General features: G+C 49.1%; 1 pseudogene; it reads right to left on the bottom strand.

Annotated features, from left to right (window-relative positions):
• Window positions 1–10,870: 10,870 nt before the first annotated feature.
• On the bottom strand, window positions 10,871–10,989 carry LOC139274245 (5S ribosomal RNA; annotated as a pseudogene).
• Window positions 10,990–11,712: the final 723 nt, after the last annotated feature.

The raw sequence follows: 11,712 nt of genomic DNA, 5'->3' as shown, positions 1-11,712 counted from the left end.
ACCAGTCTAAATGAGTTCTGAATAATATATTTTAATCCTGAAAATTTACATGGCTGGGAATCATTTTCTGAAGTTCAACAACATTACTTGTAGGAGATACAAAACATTATTAGACCTTTACTGAGTATCAAAACAGGAAGTTGTATACATAGGGATTAATAAATTGTGAGTTTGGATGAAAAAAATATAGCAAAATGCTGACATATGAAATAAGTCCAAATACCAGTTAAATTCAATTTTTAAAGTTTTTCAAAAGTTTGTAGAACTTTAAACAAGTTTTAAAAATGTAATTTCAATGCAAGAGACTGAAAGAAGTTTCTGAGGGCGTGGTTTAGTTTTGACAGCTTTTGTGGGTGTGTCTTCCTTTATGCATTGGCTGCACGCTGCGCTCCTGGCCTCCTGCATCCTGGTGATGTAATACACTGCGCACAACTCTGCAGCGTTGAAGAGCAAGTCTCCGTTCTAGGCCTCGTACGAGGTAAGTTTGTATTCTTCTCGTAGGTTGGCGGCGTACACCGTAGCTACACTGCTGACTGCAATTTTGGGGCCAATGGCTTCAGTCTTTCCAATATTTATTTGGAGGAAATTTCTGCTCATCCAATACTGGATCTCAGACAAGCAGTGTGACAAATCAGAGACAGTGGAGAGATCAAGAGAGGTATTGGTGAGGTAGAGCTGAGTGCCCTCAGCGTACATGTGGAACCTGATGTTGTGCTTTCGCCAAGGGGCAGCATGTAAATGAGAAATAGGAGGGCGCCAAGGAAAAGATCCTTAGGAACTCCAGAGGTAACAGTGGGGGAATAGGAAGAGAAGCCATTGCAGGCGATGCTCTGGCTACAACTGGATAGAAAATAATGTAGCCAGCCAAGGGCGGTCCCATCCAGCTGGATGACGGAGGTGAGGCGTTGGAGGTGGATGGTGTGGACAACCGTGTCAAAGGCTGCAGAATACCAGTAATATTCTTACACCTTATCTAGGAAATACCTATTCTAACTACATTTGGAGCTCTATTTACAATAGTTTTGCACCTGGAGTCATTAAGATCAATCTTGGTATCATTAAATATTGAGCAAGAAATGTCCATTGAGCTCATCAAGTTACTCTTTTCATGGACAATGTACAATCTTCTTCTACTTAGGCAGTCCTCCGGTGTCAAGGATGACTTGCTTCCACACTAATATGATTTCTAAGGTGACTGATGAGACCAATGCGGGATCTACAGTCTCTGTAACAGGTGGGGCAGGTGGTGGTTGAAGGGGCGGGTGGGTGGGGTGTTTGGTTAGACACACGCTCCTTCCACTGTTTGTGCTTGGCTTCCGCGTGATACCGACAAAGAGACGCAAAGTGTTTGCCGCATTCTCGGATGATTCTCCTCCACTTTGAGCGGTCTTGGGCCAGGGATTCCCAAGAGTTGATGGGGATTTTGCATTTTTTCAAGGAGGCTTTGAAGGTGTCCTTGAAGCATTTTCTCTGTCCTCCTGGGATTCGCTTGCTGTGACGGAGCTTGGAGTAGAGTGCTTGTTTCGGAGTCTAGCATCAGGTATACGGACTACGTGGCCCATCCATCAGAGCTGATCGAGCATGGACAATGCTTCGATGTTGAGGATGATGGTCTGAGAGGGAACACTGATGTTGGTGCACCTATCCTACCAGTGGATTTGCAGGATTTCGCAGAGGCAATGTTGGTGGTACTTCTCCAGTGCTTTGAGGTGCCAATGTACATAGTCCATGTCTCAGAAGCATATAGGAGGGTGGGTATCACTACTGCTCTGTAGATCATGAGCTTGGTGCTGGGTTTCAGATCCTGGTCTTCAAACACTTTTTTCCTCAGGCGGCCAGAAGGCTGCACTGGCACACTGAAGGCGGTGTTGGTCTTCGTCACCAATGTCTGCCCTTGCTGACAGTAGGCTCCCAAGGTATGGAAAGTGGTCCACATTGTCCAAGGTCTCATCATGGATTATGATAATCGGGGGGCATTACTGTGAGGCGGGGGCAGGTTGGTAGAGAACCTTTGTCTTACGGATGTTTAAAGTAAGGCCAAGACTCTCGTACGCTTCAGTGAAGATGTCAACGATGGTTTGGAGGTCAGCCTCCGAGTATGTGCAACCACAAGCATTTACATACTATAGTTCAATGACAGAGATTGGAACAACCTTGGATCTGGACTGGAGGTGACGGACGTTGAACAGATTCCCATTTGTAGGGTACAATCTATCCTATCATGGACTCCACCTCACTTATTTAATCTTCTGAGAAAATTTCCCTCTGACTCTTAAAAGTATTCAAATGAAACTTTAGAATAGCTACCCATGCCACATCTCCAGTATCAACTCTCAATACATTGCTTGCTATGGATGAATGTTCCTTTGTCCCAGTCGTACAGAGTTACCAGGTCTGAGATTTATATTCTTTATGTCCCGTTGCACCGATTCATGGGCATAGTAGTCTAAAAAAAGGGACAGAAACACATAATTGGGTCTCCCCATTATTTGCCCCTGACATGCATTTCTGATTGGTCTGGATGGAGCACAAAGAGCTTCTACTTGAAACAGATGAGAGCTGTATTCAAATATTCAATGACACTGGGAGTAACATCATTATGCCTCCTGCATCCAGTCTTTACAGTGGTACAGCACCCACTCATAATCCCACCCATATGTGACAGGTGTCTTGGGGATCAGCTGTGGGAAGAGGTTCATTTAAAGGGCACAATAGGAAGCTTAAATAGGCTTTGATGAACTTTGGTGGTAATTGCTCTCATAACGTTTCTTTACTGCAGCTCTAATGGGTTTTCTAATGCAATTGCCCATAAATGTGAACTTGTTAGAGGATGAAGAGGAAGATCTCAAGCAGAGAAGTGGCAGACAGGTCAGAATGCATGAGCGATGTTCCGTGTCAACCCACTGATACTCTCACATGGACAATTTCACAGAGAATTAGAATGATTGTGGAAGCTACAGCTCTCACGGTATGTAGTGACAGTAGGTCCATTAGTGCAGGTACGTATGACTAACTAGGTCTTGCTAACCATAATGCAGGATGGTTCTTTAGAAGCACCCCTATTACAATGCGTCATGCTTTCAGTAGTACTACATGAAAGAAAGCTTAGGTGATCAACAGCCAGCGTAGCTTGACTGGCTATACCCATAAAGATGCCACTAACTATATCAGCAGGCATTTTGTGCATATCTGGCCACAACAGTGGGGAAATGTCTTGATAAGCTCCAGGTCAACAGAGAGGCAGATTCAAAGCTATGCCATCTGCTACAAGGGCATCTGCAGTAACATACAGTAAAGTAAGTGACAGTAACAGCCAGCTGTGGTTTCCCACCTTAAGGGGATGCAAAATTCACAAGAACCCCCCCCCCCCCCCCCCCCACTGTGTTTGAGCTCATTCGAAAGGAAATTTCATTTGGGACTATCTACCGAAAAGTTTGGAACCCTAAAGTGTTTATGGAAGAAACTACGAACTTTAATCAAATTTTGGATTTTAAAGACAAATTCAAGGCTGTGGGTGGGCCTAAGGAACTAACAGGAGACAACCTGATTAAGTGAGACTACCTAGGTGTGAGGACTAACGTAACCTGTCTGGAGAAATGGGTATTTGAGAATCCTTCTCCACAAGAGACATTAACATCAAAAGTCACCCAGAGATAGCTACCTATCAACATGGTTCTGGAAAACCATTTCAGCATATACTTCACAAAGAGGCCCAATCCAGCCTGTATGCGAAAAACTAAGCACAAAAGGACATTGCAATTACCAAACGAATATTTCCATCAGGAAACAGTTTTCGAACATCAACCCACCCGAGACATATTAACTTTTAATGAGCCCGCCAAAATATTACAAAGAAGAACCAAGCCCGCCAAATTTAAACAAAGAATTCTGAACAGATTTGGCGCCAAGATTAGAACCACTGAAATCGTATAACTGGCCCCTGTTTTCAACAGAGGTCAGGTTGCTAGGTAGCTACAAGGCTGCTACTACCTCAGATGACACACTTAGCTTTACAACCGAGACCAAGCTGTTGCCATCAAGACAAGGAGAGAAACCAATGCGACAGTTGTAAACTAACTTCTCCAGCCTCGAAGGCCTGAAGTCCTGAAGGAAGGAAGAATATCACCATCGCGGCAGCAACCGACCACAGTCAACGTGGTATCAACGGAAAACCACCGCGATCGACCAAACTCCAACAAAACTCCAACAGGAAAAAAACGAAGAATAGAAAAGTTTCCACTCTACAATCTAATCCTGACCTATCAATGGGTAAAACATTACCTAACAGACTGTAGAAACCTATTTCTAACCAAAGAAAATGGGTGCTTACCCGACAAATCCAAAAAGCACCTTTCTGCATCAGCGGACTCAACCCAACTGAAGATTGCGCAGCAAGAAGTCTTCTCCGACATTCGGGGTACGGCAAGCAGACCCAACCTCATCCAGCAAACCCCGAAACCGTGATCTACCGTTAACTGTCAAAGGATTGGTAAGCATAGTCCCTGCCTGCCCTGGAGTCTAACCTAGCTAGAATTAGGCATTGAGAGGTGGGAGGTATAATTTTACTATAACCCCCTTTGAATGTGTAGTGTATGGTTCTTTATTAGAGTGATTATAAGTTTGACCTGGTGCCTTTCCTTGTATTGTCCTTTATCAGAACGATTGTAGGTTTGGCCTTGTATTTTCTTACTAGAGTAATAAGCTTGTATTTTCTTGACTGTAATAAAAACAAAGTTCTTTGCATCAAACCAGTGTCCTTTGCACTTTTGTCACATCCCCCAAATAAATCCAGAGTCTAGAACCCAAGGAAGTGGGAGCGATTCGAACCGCTCAAGTTGATCAGAAGGGAACCTGACCCCCTCATAGAGACCACCCCCTTACAACCACCTTCTAGGCCCAGTGCAATGCTGGTTTATGGGGATGCGGTGTTAAGGTGGCCAGTAGGTCAACTGCCTTCACAAACACCTTCTGCAGTACCACCACTGTATGTATTTGCTTCATGGGTTCTTTGCTTAAGAATTCATAGCAACACATTGCTATTAAGAACCAGTTGGTTTATTAACAAAGGTTTAATAATCACACTACTCATTACCAGTTCATCTACTAGGCTCACAATGGCATACGTCATTGTGGATGACATAGACCCAACTGACTGGGGTTTTATTGAATCTTGTGAACATCATGTGACTGGCTATGCCACTCACAATGCAACAGCTCTACAACTATTTTGAGCATAACTTTAAATCAAGTGCCCCTTTTTCAAATAGGGGCTTCAACCTCACACATTCAACATCAACATGAAACACGGACTCTTCCAGACCGTAGAAATTACAGGCGGCTTGGGAATCCGTGAACCTACTTAAAATCCTATTGCACGGGACTGCCCGTGCAACACGCTCCACAAGTCTCCAGTAGATAAAGGGAGGACTCCCACATAGAGAGCCCTCCATTGGGGACCCCTGCCTCCTCCGGATTGCAAGATGGTGCAACAACTCTACAACTATTTTTAGTGTGCTCTTTAATCAAGTGCCCCCTGATTAAAGGGTGGGGGGAGCGGGGGCACACTCCAAAAACGTTTCAAGTGCCCTCTTGTTTTTTTTTCTTTGAGGGCACAAAAACACAAATTATACAAGTGCCCCCTGGCTAAAAGGGGGTGGTGGGGCACTAAAACCAGCAAACATAGACAAATTAAACTTTAGACACTGACAAATAAAATAAAAATGTGATTGCCATGGGTGATGATGCACTCCAGTCCCTCCAGCGCTCACCTCTCGTGGAAGGCCATGAGCGTACCAGTGCAACAGCTCTACAACTCTTTTTGTAAAAGAACACTAGCTCCTTTGAGCCGGAATTGAACCAGTGACCTAAGGATGACTTTGCTTTTATTCCATTACAGTCCTCCGCTCTACCAACTACAACTCTTTTAGTTGTGAAACAAAAATAAACATAAAATCAAGTGCCCCCTGATTAAAAAGGAGGGGGGGCATTCCAAACACTTTCCAAATGACCGTTTTTCTTGTTTTTTGGGGGGGTTTTTTGAGGACACTAAATTATACAAGTGTCCCCTTGCTAAAATGGGGGGGACACACTAAAACCCGGCACAATAAACAAATTAAACTTTAAACATATAAAATTAAATTAAAATTGGGTTGCCGGGGGTGATGATGCACTCCAGTCCCTCCGGCACCGGAAGACCGCGAGCGTACCGGTGGACACCGCGTGCTCCATCTCCAGGAACACCCTGGATCAGATGTAAGCGTGGAAGAGAGGCAGGCAGCCAGGCTGAACGATCCCCTCGACCGCCCGCTGCCTGGACCGGCTGATGCCACCCTTGGCCATGCCCAGGAGCAGGCCTACGAAGAGGCCCTTGGACCTACCTGTTCCCCTCTGCACAGGGTGCCCAAAGATCAGGAGTGTGGGACTGAAGTGCAACCAGAATTTGAGGAGCAGCCAAGTCCCCGATAAATAGTGGGAGGACTCCCGCGTAGAGTGCACTCCATTGGGGACCGCTGCCTCCTCCAGACGGCAAGATGGTACGCCATGGCGTGTCCGGATGGCAGACGAGGATGGCAAGGTTGAGAGTGTGCAGGAGTAGCCCGTACAGGAAACGCCTCCGCACAGAACTGAAAGGCACGGAGGGGATTTCCCCGAGGCAGCTCAAGTTGTGAGGCGCCGGTTCCCGAGAGAGATTTCGGGGCTTGGCGCCGATGAAGAATTCCATCCGGACGGGGGTCAGTTCGGACGGGATCTCCCCACGTGCTTGAGCCTCCTCGATGCACCTAACGGAGTCAGGGCCCAGCGCTGTTTTTAGCGACTCGATAGCATCGGTCGCTCGGCGGATATCGGCCCAGTTTAGGCGCCATGCCAGCATGCCTGCCGCCATCCAGCCCGCTCCTGCACCATCGAGCAGGTCCCTGACCCTGGTCACCTCGCCAGCCACAGCCCTCTCATCCGACTGCCACCTAAAACCGCGGTCGTGGAGGTACAGATTCCAGAGCAGCGACTCCTGCAGGACAGCCGCCACTCCAGATGGTGGAGAGCTGCACTTGGTGGCGACTCTGTTCCAGACCCTGATGAGTTCCTGGTAAAAGACAGGTAGCCACTGCACGGCGGTCCAGACGACCCCCAGGCTCAAAAACAGGAGCTGCGTGTCGTAATTGAGGCTGTACTGCTGGCGGAAGAAAAACGTTGCCTAGGAGGGGGCTCGACGTAAAGGTATCTCTGCAGGGTCTGAAGACGGAAAGTCGCCACCTGTTGTTCCAGAAGAAGTCCACCAGCTTCTTCTGTATTCTATCAACTACAACTCTTTTGGGGGTGGGGGGGAATAAAATAAACATTAGATCAAGTGCATTCCGATCTGGGGGACACTCCATCACTTAACTGCCCCTTTTTTTAATAAATGTATTTTTTTGTTTGTTTTTTTTGGTTTTTTTGTGGGGTTTTTTGTGATTTTTTGGAGGGACATTAAAACCATATATTTCACAAGTGCCCCCTATAAAAGGGGAGGGGGACACTAAAAATCCAGCAATTAAAACAAACTAAACTTTATAACATATAAAATCAAATTAAAATTTGGTTGCCGGGGGTAACGATGCACTCCAGTCCCTCCGGCGTCCACCTCTCGCAGAAGGCCGCGAGCGTACCGGTGGACACCGCGTGCTCCATGCCCAGGGATACCCAGGCGTGGATGTACGCGCGGAAGAGAGGCAGGCAGTCGGGCTGAACGACCCCCTCGACCGCCCGCTGCCTGGACCGGCTGATGGCACCCTTGGCCGTGCCCAGGAGCAGTCCTACGAGGAGGACCTCAGACCTACCTGCTCCCCTCTGCACAGGGTGCCCAAAGATCAGGAGAGTGGGACTGAAGTGCAACCAGAAATTGAGGAGCAGCCCCTTTATAGAATGAAACAGGGGCTGCAACCTCGCGCACTCCATAAAAACATGGAACATGGACTCTTCCAGACCGCAGAAATTGCAGGCGGCCTGGGAGCCCGTGAACCGGCTTAAAAATGTGTTGCACGGGACTGCTACGTGCACCACCCTCCAGGCCAAATCCCCGATGAATAGTGGGAGGACTCCCGCGTAGAGTGCACTCCATCGGGGACCCCCGCCTCCGCCAGACGGCAAGATGGTACGCCATGGCGTGTCCGGACGGCAGACGAGGATGGCATGGTTGAGAGTGTGCAAGAGCAGCCCGTACAGGAAACCCCTCCGCGCGGAACTGAAAGGCACGGAGGGGATTTCCCCGAGGTGGCTCAAGTTGTGAGGCGCCGGCTCCCGAGGGAGGTTCTGGGGCTTGGCACCGATGAGGAATTCCGTCCGGACGGGGGTCAGTTCGGACGGGATCTTCCCACGTGCTTGAGCCTCCTCAACACACCTAACGGAGTCAGGGCCCAGTGCTGTTGTTAGCGACTCGATGGCATAGGCCGCGTGGCGGACGTCGGCCCAATTTAGGCGCCGTACCAGCATGTCTGGTGCCATTCAGCTCGCTCCTCCGCCATCGAGCAGGTCCCTGACCCTGGTCACCTCGTCAGCCACAGCCCTCTCGTCCGACTGCCACCTAAAACCTCGGTCGTGGAGGTACGGATTCCCGAGCAGCTGCTCCTGCAGGACAGCCGCCACTCCAGACGGTGGAGAGCTGCGCTTGGTGGAGACTTTGTTCCAGACCCTGACGAGTTCCTGGTAAAAGACAGGCAGCTCCTGGACGGCGGTCCTGACGCCCCCCAGGCTCACAAACAGGAACTGCGTGTCGTAATTGAGGCTGTACTGCTGGCGGAAGAAATACGTCGTCAGTGCACGCCACCTCGGAGGGGGCTCGACGTAAAGGTATCTCTGCAGGGTCTGAAGACGGAAAGTCGCCAGCTGGGTGCCGACGCCTGACCGCCCTCCCTAAGCGGGAGATTCAAGACCGCCGCAGAGAGACGCAGTGCTTCCTGTTGTTCCAGAAGAAGTCCACCAGCTTCTTCTGTATTCTACCAACTACCACTCTTTTGAGGGGGGAACAAAATACACGTTAGATCAAGTGCCCCTGATCTCGGGGACACTCCAGACACTTAACTGCCTCTTTTTTTAAAAGTTTTTTGTTTCTTTTTTTTTTTGTGGTTTTGTTTTGTGATTTTTTTGGGGGGGCATTAAAACCATATATTTTACAAGTGCCCCCTATAAAAAGGGAGGGAGACACTAAAAATCCAGCAATTAAAACAAATTAAACTTTAAAACATGTAAAATCAAATTAAAATTTGGTTGCCGGGGGTGATGATGCACTCCAGTCCCTCCGGCGCCCACCTCTCGCGGAAGGCCGCGAGCGTACCGGTGGACACCGCGTGCTCCATCTCTGGGGACACCCTGGCCCGGATGTACGCGCGGAAGAGAGGCAGGCAATCAGGCTGAACGACCCCCTTGACCATCCGCTGCCTGGACCGGCTGATGGCACCCTTGGCCTTGCCCAGGAGCAGTCCTACGAGGAGGCCCTCGGACCTACCCACTCCCCTCCGCACAGGGTGCCCAAAGATCAGGAGTGTGGGACTGAAGTGCAACCTGAAATTGAGGAGCAACCCCTTTAAATAATGAAACAGGGGCTGCAACCTCGCACACTCCATAAAAACATGGAACACGGACTCTTCCAGACCGCAGAAATTGCAGGCGGCCTGGGAGTCCGTGAACCGGCTTAAGAATTTGTTGCACGGGACTGCTCTGTGCATCACCCTCCAGGCCAATTCCCCGATGAATAGTGGGAGGACTCTCGCGTAGAGTGCACTCCATTGGGGACACCCGCTTCCTCCGGACGGCAAGATGGTACGCCATGGCTTGTCCGGACGGCAGACGAGGATGGCAAGTTTGAGAGTGTGCAGGAGCAACCCATACAGGAAACCCCTCCGCGCAGAACTGAAAGGCATGGAGGGGATTTCCCCGAGGCGGCTCAAATTGTGAGGCGCCGGCTCCCAAGGGAGGTTCCGGGGTTTGGCGCCGATGAGGAATTCCGTCCGGACGGGGGTCAGTTCGGACGGGATCTCCCCACGTGCTTGAGCCTCCTCGACACACCTAACGGAGTCAGGGCCCAGAGCTGTTTTTAGCGACTCGATGGCATCGGCCGCGCGGCGGGCGTCGGCCCAGTTTAGGCACCATGCCAGCGCGACTGGCGCCATCCAGTCCGTTCCTCCGCCATCGAGCAGGTCCCTGATCCTGGTCACCTTGCCAGCCACAGCCCTCTCGTCCGACTGCCACCTAAAACCTTGGTCGTGGAGGTACGGATTCCTGAGCAGCGGCTCCTGCAGGACAGCCGCCACTCCAGCCGGTGGAGAGCTGCGCTTGGTGGAGACTTTGTTCCAGACCCTGACGAGTTCCTGGTAAAAGACAGGCAGCCCCTGGACGGCAGTCCTGACGCCCCCCCAGGCTCACAAACAGGAACCGCGTGTCGTAATTGAGGCTGTACTGCTGGCGGAAGAAATACGTCGCCAGCGCACGCCACCTCGGAGGGGGCTCGACGTAAAGGTATCTCTGCAGGGTCTGAAGATGGAAAGTCGCCAGCTGGGTGCCGACGCACACCAACGCCTGACCGCCCTCCCTAAGCGGGAGATTCAAGACCGCCGCAGAGATGCAGTGCTTCCCGTTGTTCCAGAAGAAGTCCACCAGCTTCTTCTGTATTCTACCAACTACAACTCTTTTGGGGGGTACAAAATAAACATTAGATCGAGTGCCCCCCGATCTGGGGGACACTCCAGACGCTTACCCAACAGCTCTACAACTCTTTTGGGGGGGAACAAAATAAACATTAGATCAAGTGGCCCCCGATCTGGGGGATCTACCAACTACAACTCTTTTTGGGGAGTACAAATAAACATTAGATCGAGTGCCCCCCGATCTGGGGGACAAAAGTCTACTGCACCTGGTATTCCCAGGCAGTCTCCCATCCAAGTACTAACCAGGCCTGACTCTGCTTTGTTTCCAAGATCAGATGAGATCGGGCGTTTTCAGACTAGTGTGGCCGTAGGCTCTACCAACTACAAACTGTGAGCATAGTCACAGGTGTTACATTACAACCACCACTTCAGCAGCCATCAAACTCCATCACTTACCTGCAAATTCATGTCTACACATTGGGTTTCATTTTGTTTCATTTTTGCCTGTCACGTCTCCCTCTTCAGCATCAGCAAAGGCTGCCAATAGGTTGAGATACCTTGTGAGCCTTTCCAAAGGCTGTCAGAATTTATATCCCTCTATTCTATAATTTCCCTTTAATTATCCATATCCCTTTAAATTGCAGCTGCTTGCAATTTTCTGCCCTCACCACGACTGTGCTCCTTCACCCATCCAAATCTGTACAGGGAGCTGTGAATAATTTTGAAACTGTATTGACCCATGAAAATTGAGTTCTTTTAGTACATTATAATTCTGCCAAGATTTGTGCCAGTTCTTAATACGATACATGAAAATCAGCCTCATTACGTTCCATGCAGTATTTCTTCACCTTTGCTTCTACTTATCTCTACAGCTCTATTTTTGAAGGAGTTAAAACTGTCTTTTTTGCTGGAAATCTGTTCCACATATCCACCACTTGTGATTAGTATCAGAACAAATCTGTTTACTTATCTTCACAGTGGACCAGATCTAACAAGAGAAGTTGCGTCAAGTGCTGCAGATACCACCCTATTAGCATTCTTGTTGATAAGAAACCATAAGGGCTGCGACTAAAGTGACTTTCAAGCAGCTGTTTTA

The sequence above is a fragment of the Pristiophorus japonicus genome, chromosome 9 (genome assembly GCF_044704955.1).
Source record: "Pristiophorus japonicus isolate sPriJap1 chromosome 9, sPriJap1.hap1, whole genome shotgun sequence".
In the NCBI taxonomy this organism is placed as follows: Eukaryota; Metazoa; Chordata; class Chondrichthyes; family Pristiophoridae; genus Pristiophorus; species Pristiophorus japonicus.
The sequence above is the reverse complement of the archived record's forward strand: the minus strand, read 5'-3'. Positions and strand labels throughout refer to the sequence as shown.